Source organism: Urocitellus parryii, chromosome 4 (genome assembly GCF_045843805.1).
Source record: "Urocitellus parryii isolate mUroPar1 chromosome 4, mUroPar1.hap1, whole genome shotgun sequence".
Lineage (NCBI taxonomy): Eukaryota > Metazoa > Chordata > Mammalia > Rodentia > Sciuridae > Urocitellus > Urocitellus parryii.
In genome coordinates this window covers 137,411,461-137,418,943 of record NC_135534.1, presented here as the reverse complement: position 1 = coordinate 137,418,943, position 7,483 = coordinate 137,411,461, and the positions used below count along the sequence as shown (strand labels likewise).

The window sequence follows — 7,483 nt, the reverse complement described above, 5'->3', positions numbered from 1 at the left end:
CTGCCTGGTTAGGAACCGGGCGGGTGGGGCCGCTTTTCCCAGGGCGAGAGCTAGGCCTCCTGGGGGAGCCCGTATGTCGGAGGACTGCCGGTTCCGGCGGGGCGGGCCAAGCCACTCAGGGATCCCGCGGGTTGCAAAGGTGGCTGGCGTCTGCAGGACTTAACTTCTGCACCCACCACGAGGGCACCTTTATCTCCAAGTAGCTGAGGCCACCTGGTTAGAAACCGGGCGGGTGGGGCCGCTTCTCCCGGGGCGAGAGCTAGGCCTCCCGGGGGGAGCCCTGTGGCGGAGGACTGCCGGTTCGGGCGGGGCGGGCCAAGCCGCCCAGGGATCCCGCGGGTTGCAAAGGCGGTTGGCGTCCGCAGGACTTAACTTCTGCACCCGCCGGTTCGGGCGGGGCGGGCTAAGCCGCTCAGGGTTCCCGCGGGTTGCAAAGGCGGCTGGCGTCTACAGGACTTAACTTCTGCACTCGCCACGTGGGCACCTTTATTGCCGAGTAGCTGTGGCTGCCTGGTTAGGAACCGGGCGGGTGGGGCCGCTTCTCCCAGGGCGAGAGCTAGGCCTCCCGGGGGAGCCCGTATGGCGGAGGACTGCCGGTTCGGGCGGGGCGGGCCAAGCCACTCAGGGTTCCCGGGGGTTGCAAAGGTGGCTGGCGTCTACAGGACTTAACTTCTGCACCCGCCACGTGGGCACCTTTATCGCTGAGTAGCTGTGGCTGCCAGGTTAGGAAGCGGGCGGGTGGGGCCGCTTCTCCCAGGGCGAGAGCTAGGCCTCCAGGGGGAGCCGCCTGCCGGAGCGGCTGATGGTTGGGGGACTAGACCTCTGTGCCCGCGTGGCCTTCCAAGATCCACTTCTCTGGGGCAACCTGTCACTTCGAGTAAACCTACCAGTTCACGGCAGCTCTCCTCTTAAGGAAGTTATGGTAGAAGTTCCTCCGTAGCTAGGCTGCAGCTGTTTCGATGAGTCTTTCATATCCCGTTAAAGTGGAGACGTTGGAGACGCTGCTTCCTCGCCGGCCGCCATGTTGGATTCCGACTGTATCATTTTCCTTGTATTGTGTTGTATATTTTATTACACCAAATAAAGAAATTTTAAAAAATTAAAAAAAAAAAAAAGGGAAGCAGAAATCTAGGATTTTAGATCCATGGATTCCCGAGGATTCCAAAGTAAGAAGCTAAGGCAGAATTTTTTTTTTTTTTTTTTTTTTTTTTTTGTGTGTGTGTGTGTGTGTGTATGTGGTCAGTGCTGGCGATCAAACCCAGGGCCTTGCACATGCTGGGCAAGTGCTCCACTGTTGAGCTGCACCCCAACCTCTAGATTTTTGTTTCCTGTTGAATTAAAATGAGGTATAAAAGGGAGGGAGCATGTCATTCCAATATGGAAAAGTAGAGATAACAAGAATAAAGGAAGAATTAGAAGCTTGAATGTTTTCTACATCATTTTTTAAATTAAAAAATATAAGATTTTGTGGACTCGTGTCTTCTACAAGTTAACCACAATTGTTTTAAATATTACTAAATAAATAAATTCAGAAATTAATTTACCCACTCATGTAACACTATGTGTTGTGTGTCCTTTATGAGCCAGGCACTATTATATACACTAGGGTTTCAGCATTAAATAAATGAAGTCCCTGCCAATGACATTCTAGTGCCTACAAAGTCAAAAAGTTTCTTATCTAATCCTGAAAATGGCCACTTAAATGACTTAATGATGATTCCTACAAACATTGTAAATGTAGACATTTATTTGTTTTCATATAAAATGGGCTATGTTATACCTAATATTTTTTGAAGTTTGCATTTCTTAGCAATATAACTTTGACTGGTTTTATGTTAACAAATATTGATTCACACCATTCTTTTTATGAATTATATAACATTCCATTTGCTAGGAGCCACAGCAAAAGTATTATGATACATGGCACCTTTGGTTTAGGTGACTGCCAGCTAGCCATTGAGATGATATGATTATGTTAAGATTTACATTCATATGGAAATTGGACTCCTGCTGTTCACCTCCCTACGAGACTCATGTTAGAGGACTCATGTTACGGGACTCCAGGAGAGTTCCCATTGGTTGGGGAAGGATAGTAGGAGGGAATTTCCGGGGGAGGTGGGGGGGGGCCGGTTCCAGTAGACACACACGTGTGTGGACCAGCTTGCTAGCAGGGCGCACACGGGGCACTGGCGGCTTTTTTAAAAATAAAGCTTTGTTCCTGCTTGAGTGGCTTGTAATTCTGTGCCCAGCCGGGTTGCGGCATCCATTTTTTATTAACATACCTTGTTCATTCACATTTGGTTGTTCCCAGTTTTTTTAAAACAATGAACAATATTGTTGTAAACAAGTGTCTCATCCCTATAATTTTTTAAGTACTTAGAAGAAAAGTGGCATTAAGTCTTCCAAAATGGAAATGTTTGGTTCATAGTGAAATAGATATGAGTTAAACTTCTTTCAGATAAGGATTGTTACCTTCTACTTCCTTTTTTATTTTTCACTGACTTATCCTGTACCTAATAAGACATTATACAAGCTGGGTGTGGTGGTGCATGCCTGTAATCCCAGCTATTTGGGAGGCTGAGACAGGAGGATTGCAAGTTTGAGACCAGTCTCTGCAACTAGCAAGACCCTGTCTCAAAATAAAAAAAATAAAAAGTGATGGGGATGTAGCTCAGTAGTCGAGTGCCCCTGGGTTCAATCTGCAGTACAAAAAAAAAAAAAAATTCATCTATTCATTGTGCTCTATATGTGTAATAAGAATTACAATGCATTCTGCTGTCATATATAAATAAAAATTAATTAATTTTTAAAAAAATTAAAAAAGACTTGATACAAGTGACTAGGAAATATCTGCCAAAATCCACTAATATGAATGCAGAGTAAAAGAAAAAATAATCAATTTCTAATTCCACAAACTTCTGTGTACATGGACTGTTCTAGGCTTCAAAGGATAAAAATCTCTATTTATTTCTTGAAATAAAGATTCATCCAATTGAAATGGGCAAGAAAAGAGTGAGCACTTTTCCAATGAAAGTGTTTCTACTATACCCAAATATCATGTTCTTCTCCATGAAAGGAAATCATTGAAATATCAAGATAGGTTTCACTGATAAAATTACCATAACTATTTCAAATAAATTTCAGGAAACAAGAAAAAAATCATCTTACTGAATAGAAACACACAACCATAAAACAATATTTCTATTAGAACCAAAATCTATCTACAGGTATACCACAGAGTTTCCAGCTTAGCTATTTCCAATAATCAAAATTATTCATCTTTTTTGTTCAAATAAAATTGTCTCCAGGGTCGGGCTGGGGTTGAGTGCTTGCCTTGCACGTGTGAGGCCTTGGGTTCGGTCCTCAGCACCACATAAAAAATTAATAAATATTGGGCTGGGGATGTGGCTCAAGCGGTAACGCGCTGGCCTGGCATGCGCGGGGCGCTGGGTTCGATCCTCAGCACCACATAAAAATAAAATAAAGATGTTGTGTCCACCAAAAACTAAAAAATAAATATAAAAAAATTCTCTCTTTCTCTCTCTCTCTCTTTAAAAAATGAATGAATGAATGAATAATTAAATAAATAATAAAATATATTGTGTCTATCTACAACTAAAAATATTTAAATTAAACTTAAATTGTCTCCAGTATAATTACTGAATAGTCCAACATTATTACATAATGCAGAAGAACATTTCAGTAAGTGTTCAATTTATTAAGAAAGCTGTTTCATTAATAAAAACATTTTTTCAAGAAACAGAAGCAATTTCATCATACATGCTTCACTGTGCAATTTGATCTCTAATCACTTAAACACAATCTTCAATCTAAATGGATTTAGATTTAACTATGATTACAAAATTATGCCTTGCACATTTACAGACATATAAAATCTTGCTTAAGAGAAAATAAACTTAAGAGCAAAGAAAACGCTCACTCACCGTCTTCATCATCACAGCCATTGTAAACTTCACTCCGACCTCAGGCAGCAAATTTGATTCTGAAATTCCACCCACCACTATGATCACATAAACTTCAGTTTGTGGAAGTGACAAACGGAATCTGTAGGAAATGCTGTAGAAAAAAATTACTCAACAAATCTGCTTCACCTAGAAAGGAGGAATTCAAATGTGAACTAAGTAAAAAGGTTTTAATTGCATTTAAACCAGAGGGATGATTTTGCTGTTAGCAGGAACTTGTGACTAAGGTTACCTGGTGAGAAAATGATTAACACTCCTGTTGTCATCTCTGTGTGCTCTCCAGCAAAACAAGACGCTCTGAGGAGCCTTATCAACTCTGGGAATGCCTGTTGTAAACTCCCTGTCCCTGTCCCACTGAGCTGGCATTGAGCTGAGTGAATTCAACTTTGGAGTCAGGTTATTATAAATAAAAATGTATTGAGGACTTCTGCAAATTTCATTAGTGGTCATATTTTCTAAACTATTATTCTAAAAGGTTTTATTCTTGCCTTTCATTTCTATGTTCCACATTAAAAGACAGATGATCACTTTGACCCTTTTTCTTAAAATTCCAAAGGTTTATAAGTAACATTAGCAGGTTCTCTTTGTTCCTGCAACCTTGTTTGTCTTCTCAACTATGCTCATTTCCAAAACTTGAGTACCCTTTTGAACTGTTGGTTCTTAATCCTCTGGAGACCAGAGGTATGAAAAAGAAAATGTGAGAGAGCTAATTAATAGGCACAAACAAGTTGGAGGCCTAGAAAGTCATCAAAGGATTATTATTTTTTCTTTACATGGTTAGCATGCCTGTAATCCCAGCAGCCTAGGAGGCTGAAGCAGGAAGATTGCAAGTTCAAAGTCAGCTTCGGCCACTTAGTGAGGCCCTAAGGAACTTAGTGAGACCCTATTTCTAAATAAAATATTTAAAAAGGGCTGAATGTCGCTCAGTGGTTAAGTGCCCCAGGGTTCAATCCTCAGTACCAGAAACAAAACAAACTACATTACCAGTTCTTCATAAATACTTCTAGAAGAAAGGAAATCATATACTCACTCAGATAGGAGATAGGCAGAGATGTGTTTAGATTATCACCTATGCAGGATCTTATGAGGAGGAGCCCAAGATGACATTCATTACAAGCACACGACTTCTTTTAGGCCATCACTGAAACTCTACCTTACAGGGCAAAGTAGATTGTGTATTTCCTGCCAAATGTCCAATGACAGTCAAAACTGGGTCTCAAATACAGTGCTGTATAAAGAGTTTAAGAGCTAGTTTTCCGTTGTGTTTATTATGCTATAAACTTCACTTTCCTGATAGCGTTTAGATTGCTGATTTAAGAGTAGATTGGTGACTCAGAGTTCTTATCATCCTTCCTGAAGTATTTTCCCAAAATGACAAGTTAGTTCTAAGAACTCAGAGAAGTCCTCCCCCCTCAATATCACCCCTCCCCACCAAGGAAAGCAAGATTTAACTATTTCACGGAGACAAGTTTTATCAGTGCCGAAAACCTATTCTAAATAAATTCCTTTATTTCCTCTCTTTTCACACAAATATTGCTTTTGTCTCTGAAATATAATAGGTGCCCTGGATGAGCTTCAAATATTTTATGTAATGCCTGAACTGGCAGGTACCCTATAGGAAGAACTGCTACTCCCTTGGTTACTTTTATTGGACTACAACAATTAACTAGAAACACACACACACACACACACACACACACACACACACACAAGCATGTTCAAGCTTGAAATCACCCTTTTTGTTTATAAAAGTGGCTGGTACATCATGCACAATGAATAATCATTTGCCATTATTATTCAGTTGCCCAAAAAGTTGATGTCCACAAATTTATGGAAATAGCACAAAAAAATATTCCAAAACTAGAGTTCTTAATCTAGACTCTTTATTTTATTTTTTGATACTGTGGGTTGAACTCAGGGATGCTCTGTCACTGAGCTATATCTCTAGACTTTCTTATTTTTTATTTTGAGACGGGGTCTTACAAAGTTGTTGAGGCTAGCTTCAAGCTTACAATCTTCCTTCCTTAGCTTCCCCAGTCACTGGGATTACAAGTGTGCACCACTGTGCCCAATTAATTCTTAACCCAGATTTTAACAAGAACAAGAGTTATTTAAATATCCTAGAATTGTATGTAAAATAACTACAAATTTTTCTGGGGAAACTGCTGTTAGGGTTTAAAGGTCCTTAACTGAATGGGTCAGTGTCATAGAAGGACAGCTACCATCCATGGCGGTGGCAAATTCTAGCCTGTCAACCCTGTGATGTTCTTTGATGTCAGCATTGGCAGCCATGAAGATTGAGCTGTTTGCAGACGTTGTACCTAAGATGGCTAAGAACGTTAGGTGATTTTGCACAGGAGAATTCAGCAGCGTCCATTTGGCTCCAGGGTATCCTAAACTGGAAAAAAAAAAAAAAAGATTACTTGTCTTCATTCCAAGTCTCTTTCTTTCTGATTATAGAAAAGATAGGGTGCCAATAGGATAGATACAAAGGAGAAACTTCCTAAATGATTTCATGATTTAAGGTGGAAATTTTGTTAATAGAGATAGTACCACCAGCATTTACCAGGTACCATAGTCACCAGCATTTACCAGGTACCATTTACAGATGAAAATTTTAAACCGAGACTCTTAGCCCCAGGCTTTCTTTCCATGGCAAACAGTGGTCCCTGTACAAATGGCTGTCAGTCTTTATCACCTGCTTTAAGTGTGAATGGCTGTATGGGAAGCATGTAGTATTTGGAAAAATCACTGATAGATTTGTTGTGATGAGAAAGATTGAAAATGTTCCCACAGGCCCCAACAACAAGCCCAAGCTGCGGGAAGCTGTACTCCAGACCAAGACTGAATCAGACCTAAGGAAAAATTGGAAAATAGTCCATTGAAAACCCACATACCTTTCACCTAGATTCACCACTGATCAGCATTTTGTTTTATCATTTTGCCTTGATATTTGTTTTTGCTTGCCCTCTTTCCTCCCTTCCTGTTCCATTCCCTCTCCTCTTTCTAGCCCTCCCTTCCTTCCTTTCTGCCTCCTTTCTTTCTTTCTCTTCTTTCCCATTTTAAAATTGCAGACTTCTTGATCCTACATAATCACAAAAATATTATATAATATCTAATACATATTCAAATTCCCCAGTTGTCCCCAAAGAAACATGTATAGCTTTAAAACAAAACAATAAGACCCTAGCCAGGTGTGGTGGCATGCAGAGTCCCAGCTAATTCAGGAAGCTGAGGCAGGAGGATCGCTTGAGCCCATGTATTCAAGACCATTCTGGGCAACATAATGAGATCTCATCTCAAATAAAGAAAGTAATTAAAATGTTTGGTCAAGTTTCCCAGATTTAATCTGGGAAATTAAATGTTTAATCTCATTTTGAAAATTTTCATACTAAATAGATAAAGTAAAAGCCCCCTTAATGAGTAAAGAAAGTGTGGTACATATACACAATGGAATATTACTCAGCCACAGAGAATGAATAAAATTATGGCATTTGCCA

General features: G+C 40.3%; 1 pseudogene; it reads left to right on the top strand.

Moving 5' to 3' along the window:
- Positions 1-6,210: 6,210 nt before the first annotated feature.
- On the top strand, positions 6,211-6,868 carry LOC113183067 (peptidyl-prolyl cis-trans isomerase H-like; annotated as a pseudogene).
- The last annotated feature ends 615 nt before the right edge of the window (positions 6,869-7,483 follow it).